Source organism: Electrophorus electricus, chromosome 6, assembly GCF_013358815.1.
Source record: "Electrophorus electricus isolate fEleEle1 chromosome 6, fEleEle1.pri, whole genome shotgun sequence".
Classification (NCBI taxonomy): domain Eukaryota; kingdom Metazoa; phylum Chordata; class Actinopteri; order Gymnotiformes; family Gymnotidae; genus Electrophorus; species Electrophorus electricus.
In genome coordinates this window covers 20124086-20136758 of record NC_049540.1, presented here as the reverse complement: position 1 = coordinate 20136758, position 12673 = coordinate 20124086, and positions in this window count along the sequence as shown.

The following is a 12673-nucleotide window of genomic DNA, read 5'->3' as shown; positions in this document are numbered from 1 at the left end:
TCAGCAGAGGCCTATTTCTGGAACCAGATCTCCCTGTGTCGTTGAAGAGCGCATTAGCAGGCAAGATCTATTGAGGCTGGTGGGAGGTTCCGGTTTTCACGGAAACGGCACTGCCTCGCCACTTTTAAGTGAGGTCAGCTCCTTCTTCCTTTGATTCAGGATTCGGTTAAAATGTCAAATCTGCGGGGCATTATGCCAGGGCGTGAATCGAATTTGATACTGCCGAGCTGCTCAGCGCAGCCTCGCGTGCGCTTCGCATGAAAGCGGTCGCGTTCCTGAGCCCATAAAGCCGCTGTGGCAGTCAGGGTGTGTCCGAGGCCTGAAAAGAAAAGATTGAACTGAAGAATTTATTTATTTATTTATTTATTTTATAAACCCTCATCCCTTTTCTTGAAAAACTCCTATGTACCTGCTGGTATGCGAACGGGACCATGTTGCCATGGCAACGGCTGCCTCAACAAATGACCTTGCTGCTCTCTTTCATTTTAGCACCTGGTGAAAAGGGATATTCACTCTAATGCCCAGGGTGTCGGAGAGAGGCGGAAATTGTCTCTAAACAGGCTAGACGGAGGGGGAGCTGGATTTTATTTTTTATTTTATTTTATTTTATTTTATTTATTTATTAAATATATAAGCGCTCCCTAGATATACCAAGCTTGTCAGAATGCTGCCGGGTGGCTGTTTGGTTAGATGTTCTATCTTGGCTTTACACCTTGAAGTTTTTCCCTTTGGAGAGGGCATGTAGCATCAGGGAGCTGGGCTTCTTCACTGTAAATTCTTCATGTGAAAACAACCCTGCATTTAGCTTCTGCACTATTGTTTGTTCCTCTTTAGAACTTACTTTGTTTGCAGAAAAGTACACGGAGTCTAGAAACTGGCCAGCAGTGGCTATCCATGTTCCAAACCCAAAGATGATCACAACCTTCTCACTTTCTCTCATAAATGTCAGGAGGATTCAAGTCATAACAATAATCCTTTTTAATCTTCTGCTGCATGAAAGGGTACAGATTGTTAGCTTTTTTATAGGCATGTGCGTAGGAGTGGAAAAAGAAATGAAAGGATAAAAATGAATTGTGATCACGAGTTCCGATTATGATTTTGAAACAAGGAGTGCAATCTCACTTTTGATCACTCAGCTCGTGTGGAGCTGGCTGCTGTCGGCTTCAGGTATTTGACGGCAGGCATGCGTTACACAGGTACCTGTCTGAGAGCACCTGTATGCAGTCTGCACTTGCAGGTAGTCCCGTAACCCCTCCAAACTGCTGCTTCTCATTCGTATGTCCCCTGCAGTGTTTTTAATAGTGTGGAATTTATGCCTCATTGTATGTGTGTTTATCCTGAACACATAGATGCAAGTTCAAAGATTTAACCAAATGTGTAGAACACAAATGCAGGAGGTGGTTTATTAAATGAGGGAAATACTTACACAAAGGGCAAACAAACAAAGGCAAAGGGGTAACACTGAGGGTAAAATAATACATGACCGGAGTAAACAGAAAAGCAATGGCGATGACAGTACAACGAGCATAAGGTAAACCTGACAGAAGGAACGTAACTTACCACAGTAACCAACAACATGAGAACCCAAACACAGGGCTTAAATAACCAAGACAATCAAGCACTAATCAGACACAGGTGATCATATGAACACGGAGAACCAGAACAAAGACTGGAATAAAGGAACAGACGAGGGGCGGAGAAAACAAAACCAAGAAATGGAATACCCAGGAAGCAAAAGGAAAACAGACACAACAGGGAAACTCTGGAAATAGGGATGTCAGGAGGGTGGCCATTAGTGACAGATGTATAGAAATAACCACAGCAAAAGATGTAGAGGTAGTAAAAAATCTATGTGTAGTGCACAAAGTTTCGAGAGAGCAGTACGTTTTGCACAAAGGTCCTTGATTGCCTGTGCAAGCAAAGTGCTTCTGAAGCTATAGGAGGTGAAACCAGTTGATATTACATATCAGTAAAAGAGTGTCAACTGGTTTTACCACCTACAACTTCAGAAGCTGATGAAGGACCCCTGACCGAAACATCCCGTTTCCTCTTGAAGCCTCGGGTACTGCACAGTAGTTTTTATAATTTCACTTAACACTTAATCGTCACAGTATAATGCAAAGTCACTTACACTTCATGGATAGAAATCTGTGTAAAAGCATAAGCAATTTTGAATCGGTTTCACCTGTTTTGGTGCAAATGAAATTGATGCACTGGAGAGACAAAACAATACAACCCCCAGGAAGTGAACGGGTTTGCAAATGGAGGCCACAGACAATACTCTCTCCTTATCCTTCCTGACTCTTCTCTACATTACTGTAGTTTTGCATTTTGTTATATTACTCTACTACTGGTAGCATGAGGCAGTACCTCCATTCAGGTTGCACAGGTACTCCAGATCCTCCAGGATGGCACATCCATATGTGCTGTCGCAAGAAGGTTTGCTGTGTCTCCCAGCACAGTCTCAAGAGCATGGAGGAGATACCACCACACAGGCCATTACATGAGGAGAGCTGGACAGGGCCGTAGAAGAGCATCAGCCCTGCAGCAGGACCAGCATCTGTTCCTTTGTGTGAGGAGGAACAGAAGAAGCACTGCCAGAGCCCTACAAAATGACCTCCTGGCTCACTGGCATGCATGTTTCTGACCAAACTGTCAGAAACAGACTCCATCAGGGTGACATGAGGGCGTGACGTCCTCTAGTGGGACCTGTGTTCACAGCTCAGCATGAGCACAGCTCGATTGACATTCACCAGAGAACACCAGAATTGGCAGGTCTGCTACTGGCACCCCGTACACAGATGAGGGCAGGTTCACACTGAGCACATGTGAAAGAGGTGAAAGAGTCCAGAGATGTTATGAATGTTATGCTTCCTGAAACGTTATACATCTTGACCGGTTTGGCGGTGGGTCAGTGATGGCCTGGGGAGGCATATCCTCGGAGGGACACAGACAGCTCCACGTGATAGCCAATAGTACCAAACAGTGGTCAGGATACTGGAATGAAATCCTCAGAGCCATTGTCTTGCTGGTGCAGTGAGCCCTGAGCTCCTCCTGGTGCAGAACAATGCCCAGCCTCATGTGGTCATGCAAATTTGTCAGCATCTGATTTCGTTTTTTTTTTTTTGTTTGTTTGTTTTTTTGTGATTTTGAATCCAGTCCGCTAAATCAATGAGTTGATGATTTTTGTTTCCACTGAACATTGTCATTTGGTTCTCAAAAGAAATACACAATTTATATATCAGAGTTTCAGCTTGCATCTTTCTCACACACACACACACACACACACACATATATATATAAAAAATATGTATGTTTTCAGACTGGTCAGGCATGTATTTTTTCAAACTGGTCAGGCAATAAATAAATAGGACTTGAGCAGTGGTTCTCTAGAGCAGTTTGAAAACAATTAAAGCAACAGTAGAACCATATGCAGATTTCTGATATGTAGTTTCTGAGTTCCAAATACTTGCAGAACTCAGTGGAGCTTAGAAAGAAAACCTTATGAATGAAAATCTGATCTGAATCCCAGCTGTGCTTTCTATAGCCAGATGTCCCAGAGGCACAATTGATTGTGTCCTCAATAGACCGGCTTTGACAGTTTAGCACAGTGATCCATGCCAGTGCTAATCACTTTTTTCACGCCCCACTTCCAGGCTTTAGTGACACTCCTTTTGTCATGATTAAATGCTCTTTGGTTATTTCTGAGCCATTGCACTTGGAGTTGCCCTGAAAGCAACTCCAGCCTAATGCTAGTCAGACTGAGCGCAGTGGCTGAGTGCTGTCGAGTCTCTGCTCTTGCAGCGAGTCACCACTGCAAGGGAATGGCGGCTATATGTAGTGTAGTAGCCAGTTGGGCATCTGCATGTTCGAGTGGCAGAACAGAGCTAGTGATATTCTCCTCCCAGGCGCTGGGTGACAGAGTTGAATAGCCAATATGTTTGAAAGATTTTGTGGCAGGCTTTACCACACTAAACTGTGTTGTGGGAGGCTTTAACCATGCTAAACTGTGTTGTGGGAGGCTTTAACCATGCTAAACTGTGTTGTGGGAGGCTTTAACCATGCTAAACTGTGTTGTGGCAGGCCTTAACCACACTAAACTGTCTTGTGGGGACCAGGATGAAATTGTTTACAATGTATTCAAAATACTAAATGCAAGTATGTGATATTTGAAAGTTATTTGTTTTTAAATAACAATAACATTTAAATTACTCTGAATTTATGTAGATTTTTAATAAATCTGTTTATTTTATTAGCTGTTACTCTCCAAAGACAATGCAAATTTTCAAATAAAGATAACTCAATATTCATATTTTCTGTTTTTGACCCTACAGCTATAACATCTACAACAGTACTGTGTCGTTAAACTTGAGTTCAAAACATTTTTGCCCCATACACAGTGAAATTGAAAATATTAATTTTACTCTTAAAGAGCTGAATTTAACACAGTTTCAGGTAACATAATGGCCAAACTCACTACATCCTAAAATTTACTCCACCACAAGAATTTGTAGATTTTCCAAGTAAATTCAACACCTGATTGAGTTAAATATTAACTGTATGTAATACTCATCAAAAAATAATTTTACTCCATGGACAGAATCACGCTGAGTATTATTTTTAAATACCCCATATTATTTACATCATTCTAGATAATGTTACTTAAAAAATGTAAGTATATTTATTGTATTAACATTTTCTTTCCCCAAAAAGAGGTTTGGTGCACATGGATATTTTGCTATTTGCTTCCCCCATTTTGTAAACAACATGTAAGCTTTTATAAAAATAAGTAAATAAATAAACTCTCCATGGCACTTTACCCATTTGACTGATAACACACTGATGTTGAGTGACATTCAATACTAGAGCTAGCTCTCTACCTGTGGCAATTAGACAGCAGACATTATTAGACATTTCTTTTTTTCCTGGACCAAATATCGAGTCGTTTTGGCTAAAATATTCCCTATAGATGACATGTGATGCTGTTGTTCCTTTGCCAAGCTCAATGTTATATTTTTGAAGCATATTTGTATCTCTTAAAAAATAATTTTGCTTCAAAACACCTACACCACATATGAATAATGGAACTGATGTTTTATATGCAGCAAGGATAATGGGTCATTAAATGGTGTTTGAGTAAAAAATCTGTATCAGGAAACAGGTGTTTGAAAGGGTGATGTTCAGAAATCAAATGTTTCAAAAAGATAGTGAGGCCCTCAGTCAGTAAAGCAACAACAGAACATCAAGATGACAGTATTGGTGATTTACCATACCAGATTAGCTAACAGTAGTGGCACAACAAGCAGTAGACACCATGACCGTAGAGCTTTAAGGCTCTACTCATTGCTTCTGTCATGTAATTTCACTGCTGGGGGTCGGTTCCTCCTTTCAACATATCCATAGTTGAAAGACTGGCAATTATTCTGGCAATTAGCTCCTCATAAGAAATAAACCTTTCAGCAAAGTACTTCAACACTAACTTTACCTCAGACAAAGCAACTGCTTCCAATACATCGTGCATAACATCGGAAAAATCCCTTGTTACTTGAACAACTGTTTCATGTATCCGTCCTCCCAACGCTGGGAATACAGTGCCCTCACGTTCAAGGATTTTAAGATCACTGACAAAAGATCATCCCATATGGTATAACATCTTGAGAGTGGAAGAGAGCACATAAGTGAATATTGACCATCATGAATTATACTTTGGTGAAAAGTTTCTTGAAGTAAAATAAATGACATCCAATTTATATATACCTTAAATCTGCAAAGCATTCTTTTCTTTAGAAAAAAGCCTGTTCACTATGCCCTGTCCAACTCCTGCTGCCTGAACCTGTGCTACAGCTGATGCACACATATCCGGAATGTTCTTGTTAGGCACTTCTGGTACAGAAAGGGTGCTTGAAGTAAAGCCATCAAAATCCTCCTGCACAATATTAATGGCACTCTGCTCCCCATCAATAACCATTCCCTCATTAAATGCACTTACATTTTTATTTGTGTACTCATTGTACATGCTTTCTAAAATCTGAAAATGCGCCTGACGCACGTAAACATCCCACTTCCCCAAATTTCAGTCTAAGTGTTTTACCAGGACAGAGCCCGTGAATTACCTTGAGATGCCTAACAAGCAAATTGGCATTTGAGTGATGAGACAGACATATGAAACAAATCATCTCTCCAAACCTTCACAGCTGAGACTTTAATGTATAAGCCTAACTCTTATCTCAGCCACTTTTGGACTTTCCTGTACTTTCCCAGTGTCTGTGTTATAAACTGTCATCTGAATAAATGTGTACATGTTTCACAGGCTCTCTCAGGAGGCAGTACCAAAGCCAAAGTGTGCGTTACCCAGAGAATCAGCTGCCTTGGAATTGCCAGTTTGCCCATATCAATATAGGATGCTGCATGAATGCAGCTTTTCATGGTATAAACTACAAGAAGGTAGTGCTGCCAGCTTTCATGGAGTCAAGACTTAAAAAATTATTACAAAATCTAAGAACCTTAATCAATAACTGCTTAGATACCCACCCTGGAAACATAATTTTCCGAAATAGATAAATGCAATTGATAAACATGAATATAAACCATAAAACTTGCTTTGCTGCAAGTAACACATTGGGGGGGGGGGGGGGGGGGGGGGGGGGGGGGGGGGTCATAATAAAAAAAAATGATGGGGGTATAAATATATAAATATAACCAGATACCAACTGGCTTGGCTGGCTAACATCTTGCCTGTTTTTTCTCAGCCATGTGCAGAAGGCAGAAGTAAATGGAGCAGCAGTAGGAGTGAAGAGGTCACTGTCCCATCCTTAGAACACGCAACAGACTTAATATATAATTTGGCATCTTGTACTATTGCCACATGCCTTGATGCTTTATTTATTACGGCATGTTGTATGATCTGGACTAGTCGTATTTCACTACCGAATACAGAATCTAGATGTATAAATGTAAAGGCTAACCAAACGAATCCATTTGATCCTGATTTTCAACCAGTTTCAACTCTGCAATTTAAATCCATTCTTGAACCTCACTCGAATGAAAGAGAAGCTTTCTCTGCAGGATGACTTTATCGTTGAATGAGGTTGGCTATGTCGCCAGGAACTTGGCTGAAGCACTCTCACCAAACAGAAAAACAAAGTCTTAGTCAATCTGTAAAAGGACTATTATTTAAAGACAAAATGCTTAGTCCAGTGAAAGGTATGTTAGCAACCAGTATTTGAAGTACACCTACCAGGCCCTTAACGTCTGTAAACCCAAGGAAACACAGAGTGCACATTTGATGATTACTATAGGCTGTATTCGAAAGTGGTATTGGTGGTATTCGAAAGAAACTCCACAGGTGCACAGTGTCAGGTACACCTACTCCACAGATGTACTATATCAGGTACACCTACTGCATAGGTGCACTGTATCAGGTACACCAACTCCACAGGTGCACTGTATCGGGTACACTGACTCCAGAGGTGCACTGTATCGGGTACACCTATTCCACAGGTGCACTGTATCGGATACACCTACTCCACAGGTGCACTGTATCAGGTACACCTATTCCACAGGTGCACTGTATCAGGTACACCTATTCCACAGGTGCACTGTATCAGGTACACCTATTCCACAGGTGCACTGTATCGGATACACCGACTCCACAGGTGCACTGTATCGGGTACACCTACTCCACTGATGCACTGTATCGGGTACACCGACTCCAGAGGTGCACTGTATCGGGTACACCTATTCCACAGGTGCACTGTATCGGGTACACCTATTCCACAGGTGCACTGTATCGGGTACACCTATTCCACAGGTGCACTGTATCGGATACACCTACTGCATAGGTGCACTGTATCAGGTACACCTACTCCACAGGTGCACTGTATCAGGTACACCTATTCCACAGGTGCACTGTATCAGGTACACCTATTCCACAGGTGCACTGTATCAGGTACACCTACTGCAAAGGTGCACTGTATCAGGTACACCTACTCCACAGGTGCACTGTATCAGGTACACCTATTCCACAGGTGCACTGTATCAGGTACACCTACTGCATAGGTGCACTGTATCAGGTACACCTACTCCACAGGTGCACTGTATCGGGTACACCTACTACATAGGTGCACTGTATCGGGTACATCTACTACATAGGTGCACTGTATCAGGTACATCTATTCCACAGGTGCACTGTATCGGGTACACCTATTCCACAGGTGCACTGTATCAGGTACACCTACTGCATAGGTGCACTGTATCAGGTACACTGTATCAGGTACACCTATTCCACAGGTGCACTGTATCAGGTACACCTATTCCACAGGTGCACTGTATCGGGTACACCTATTCCACAGGTGCACTGTATCAGGTACACCTACTCCACAGGTGCACTGTATCAGGTACACCTACTGCATAGGTGCACTGTATCAGGTACACCTACTCCACAGGTGCACTGTATCAGGTACACTGTATCAGGTACACCTATTCCACAGGTGCACTGTATCGGGTACACCAACTCCACAGGTGCACTGTATCGGGTACACCTACTCCACTGGTGCACTGTATCGGGTACACCTATTCCACAGATGCACTGTATCAGGTACACCTACTGCATAGGTGCACTGTATCAGGTACACCTACTCCACAGGTACACTGTATCAGGTACACCTACTGCATAGGTGCACTGTACCAGGTACACCTATTCCACAGGTGCACTGTATCAGGTACACCTACTGCACAGGTGCACTGTATCAGGTACACCTACTCCACAGGTGCACTGTATCAGGTACACCTACTGCATAGGTGCACTGTACCAGGTACACCTACTCCACAGGTGCACTGTATCAGGTACACCTATTCCACAGGTGCACTGTATCGGGTACACCTACTACATAGGTGCACTGTGTCAGGTGCTCATATTACATAGATAAAGCTACATACACATGCTGCTTCAAATTCAGAAAAAGTGAGTTTTATCTAATGTTGCATTACCTCTTTATCAGAAAAATACTTCATCAGATAGAATACCTCTCTGATCTGACCTTCACATAGGGTAGGCTCACAACTAGATGAAGGCGTTTGTTCTGAAGTTCAGCATTCATCCCTGTATTCTACAGTATTCTAGTTCATTGGTATGTTTGATTCTAACCTACTGTTCTGTATTAGGATATATGCTATGAGTAAATGACAAAGCACTTTTGTAAGTCGCTCTGGATAAGAGCGTCTGCTAAATGCTGTAAATGTCAATGTAAAGTTGGCCCTCTGGCAGATGAACTGCACGCTGGTGTTGGGTTCTCATTGGTTGCTTTTGTTTGAATCGTCTTAAGATGCCAGGACAGGTATCCAGATCCACTCGCTGAGTCATAGTTATGTTCCTTTTACAGTGGAATATAGAAAAAATAAAAACTCATGTCCAAATGTTGAAGAAAATGAAAGTACTGCATGGATTAATGCATTAGGAATTACATCTACAATAATCAACTCCATTCATACTTGCATATCCATTTTTGAAGTAAAAGTCATTCAAGTATGGGAAGAGGGAAACCTAGCACACAGCTCTCTCACAGTTCCCTTAGCACACAGCTCTCTCACAGTTCCCTTAGCACACAGCTCTCTCACAGTTCCCTTAGCACACAGCTCTCTCATTTGTCTTGGTGGTAATGTCCTTGGAGCAGTCCATCAAAATATGACAACAAACATCTTAGCACTTAAATTACAATTACAGTTGAAATCCAATAATCGGTTAAATCCAGAAAGTCAGTTGAATCCATTGAAGCATTTTTACCAAATAAAAAGTCAAAAGAACAACCTACCTATGAGTCTTGGTCATTTCTGCAGTATATTCACCATTTGTCTCCTGGGTCAGTCGTTTCTTGTCTTGGTCCATGTGTATTCTTTAATTGTCCTATCCCGACCAGGTTTCCATTACTGTGTCCTTTCAATCAGCTACAGTGTGAAGTGAAACAGCATTTTACAGCAGTCATGTACAGGATGTCACTCCAAATGTCAGTAGTATTCATATGAATTATTTAACTTGCACTATCAATGAGAAACTCCACAGGTGCACTGTATCAGGTACACCTACTATAAAGCTACATACACATGCTGCTTCAAATTCCTCTCTTATTGGTTTGAAAACAAGATGATTGTGCCCTCTGAGTCACATGATTACAGATCAACTGAGGAACTCAGTAATACATCTGGAGAGATGGTGACAGACACAGTGTCATTAAAAAGGATGCATACCATGAAGAATTCAGCAGCAGTGGGTTGGTTTTTTTACATTTTTCTACCACTGTTAGCAGTACACAGTAATTATGACTACTTTAAATTTACAAACACATTCTTGTTGGATCCATAGTTTTATTGATATGAGTAGCTGGTGACGTGTTGCTCAGTGTCACTTGATAGAAAGGTCTAGGAAAAGTGATTCTTCATGTAAAAATGATCCAAAAAATACATAAATCTTATCTAAAATTTTATTTTAGAACAGTTTTGTTTTTTTCAAGGCTTACTAATGTCATCTTATGATGACAATTTCAATATACTACAACTTGGATCCTCGGTAAGTTTTCACATGCATCTTTAATTTCAAGTTCCAGACTCATCATAAGCTTTAAGGTCTGTTTGGAGATCTTCCTTTATGCTGAATTTGGTGCAAGCTATCCGTAACGGGGGAAGGGCATGCTGGAGAAAGGCAGGAAGCAAAATGCTGGCCTCCACCTGAAGAGTTTAATGAAACGAACGAAAACGCAACCGAACATAAAAGTGCACTAACGAGAGCAAAAGAAGCCAATATAACATCTACAATTACTGACAAATGCTCATGGAAACAAAAGGGGCTTAAAAGGGATAAATATGATGACATAACAACCCCCCATGTGGCGCATGAGGCGCAGCACACACCATCTGAGGGAGGCGTGGCAACAAACCCAAAACACAGAGGCATGTGCCTATCATAGGAACAGCATAAACAAAGGCCCCGTGCAGAGCCACCGCCGTCAAACTCAGGCTACCGGCAGGGAGCACCGATACACGATCATAAAAAAGAAGTGTTATCTAAGCATACTGATTGTGCTAAATGTCAGTGATGAGCATTTTGTGACAAGCAGAAAATTCTCATATTTAAAAATATACATACCTAATTTAAGAAAGTTTGGTAATTTCGCATCGGGGATTTTGCTGCGTCTCTGTTCAGTATTTGTACCTTACGTTTACCAGCATCCTATGTACCGATCAGTTAATGCACATTCACCATGACAACACAGTTTGCAAAGACGCATAAAGTACAGTGATGTTGTGGCCTTCTGGGCTGGGGTTAGCATTGCTGTTCTTATGCAGTACAGGTTAATTACAACGAAGAGCAAAGCTGAGACAAAACTAACAGGGTATCTGTAGGAGGTATGAACAAACTCAGTTGAATACTTTTACGACCTTTTAGTGCTGTTTTGATCCTGACGCTTGAACTTTTACCTTAAACACTTTTAGCTGCTTCCTGTAGAGGAACTTCCACCTCAAAACATGAGCGAGATAGTTAGAAGTCAAGTCCATTAGCAAGATCCCTCTAAATTACTAGTATATACGTTGCTTCTAAAAGTCAAGCAAATACTTAATAAAATTGTTAAAATGAAAATGCCCATTATAATGTTATGTTTTCACTAAATAAAGTTTTAATGACTTGTCTAGATCAAGAAGACACCACTGGTCTCTGCATCATCAAAGAAGAGTATGGTGGAACATTATTACTAAGAATAATGAGGTCTTAGCATTTTGGTTTATCCTTAAAAATATTTAGCATTATCCTTAAAAATATTTATCTAACAATGAATACATTTATGGCATTTAGCTGATGCTTTTATCCAAAGCGACTTACAATTATGACTAAGTAGAACTTGAGGGTTAAGGGTCTCGCTCAGGGGCCCAACAGTGGAAACTTAGCAGTGGTGGGGCTTGAATTAGCAACCTTCCCATTACAAGTCGAGTACCTTAACCACTGAGCTACCACTGCACATTTACTTTTGAACTATGGAAATTGAATTTTTAAATGTTTTTTGTTTTTAAAGAGAAGCCAGAATTGTCTGCTCTGATGCTCCCCGATGATGCTGGGCATCGATGGGTACTGGGCACGCATGAGGTGCTTTTACTGCATTCTTTCTAAAGTATGACGTTGAAGCACAGTGTATACTAACCATATATGGTCTATGGTATGAATGCTACACCTGTTTGCTCATGCAATATGTTGCGATATCTGCAATTTGCACAATCAACAGAAAGCAAAAGAGCAAAACTGAATAAAGTTGGATGAGATGATCAGTTGTCAAGTCACAGTGACGTTTAAAAAATCACTCACGCCACCAAACATGTCCATTTACTCACTCACAGTCTGGAGCTTTAATAATTTAACTACCACGAATGCTTATCAAAGACAATTATATCATTACATATCTAAATGTACTAGCTATATAATCTTGTAGGGGTAAAAGTATGAGTCCATTCATTACCATTAAGGTGCACCAAGTTAACCCTAAACCAAACTGCAGTCTGTGAACTTGTACAACTATCAATGGTGTCTAAAAGGAATAGCTAGAGCAGGCTTATCATCCTCCCCTTAAGAGAAAACTGTTGGCTGTTGCTTTGGGTAACCAAGATAATAAAATTATACCAAGTCCATTGATCA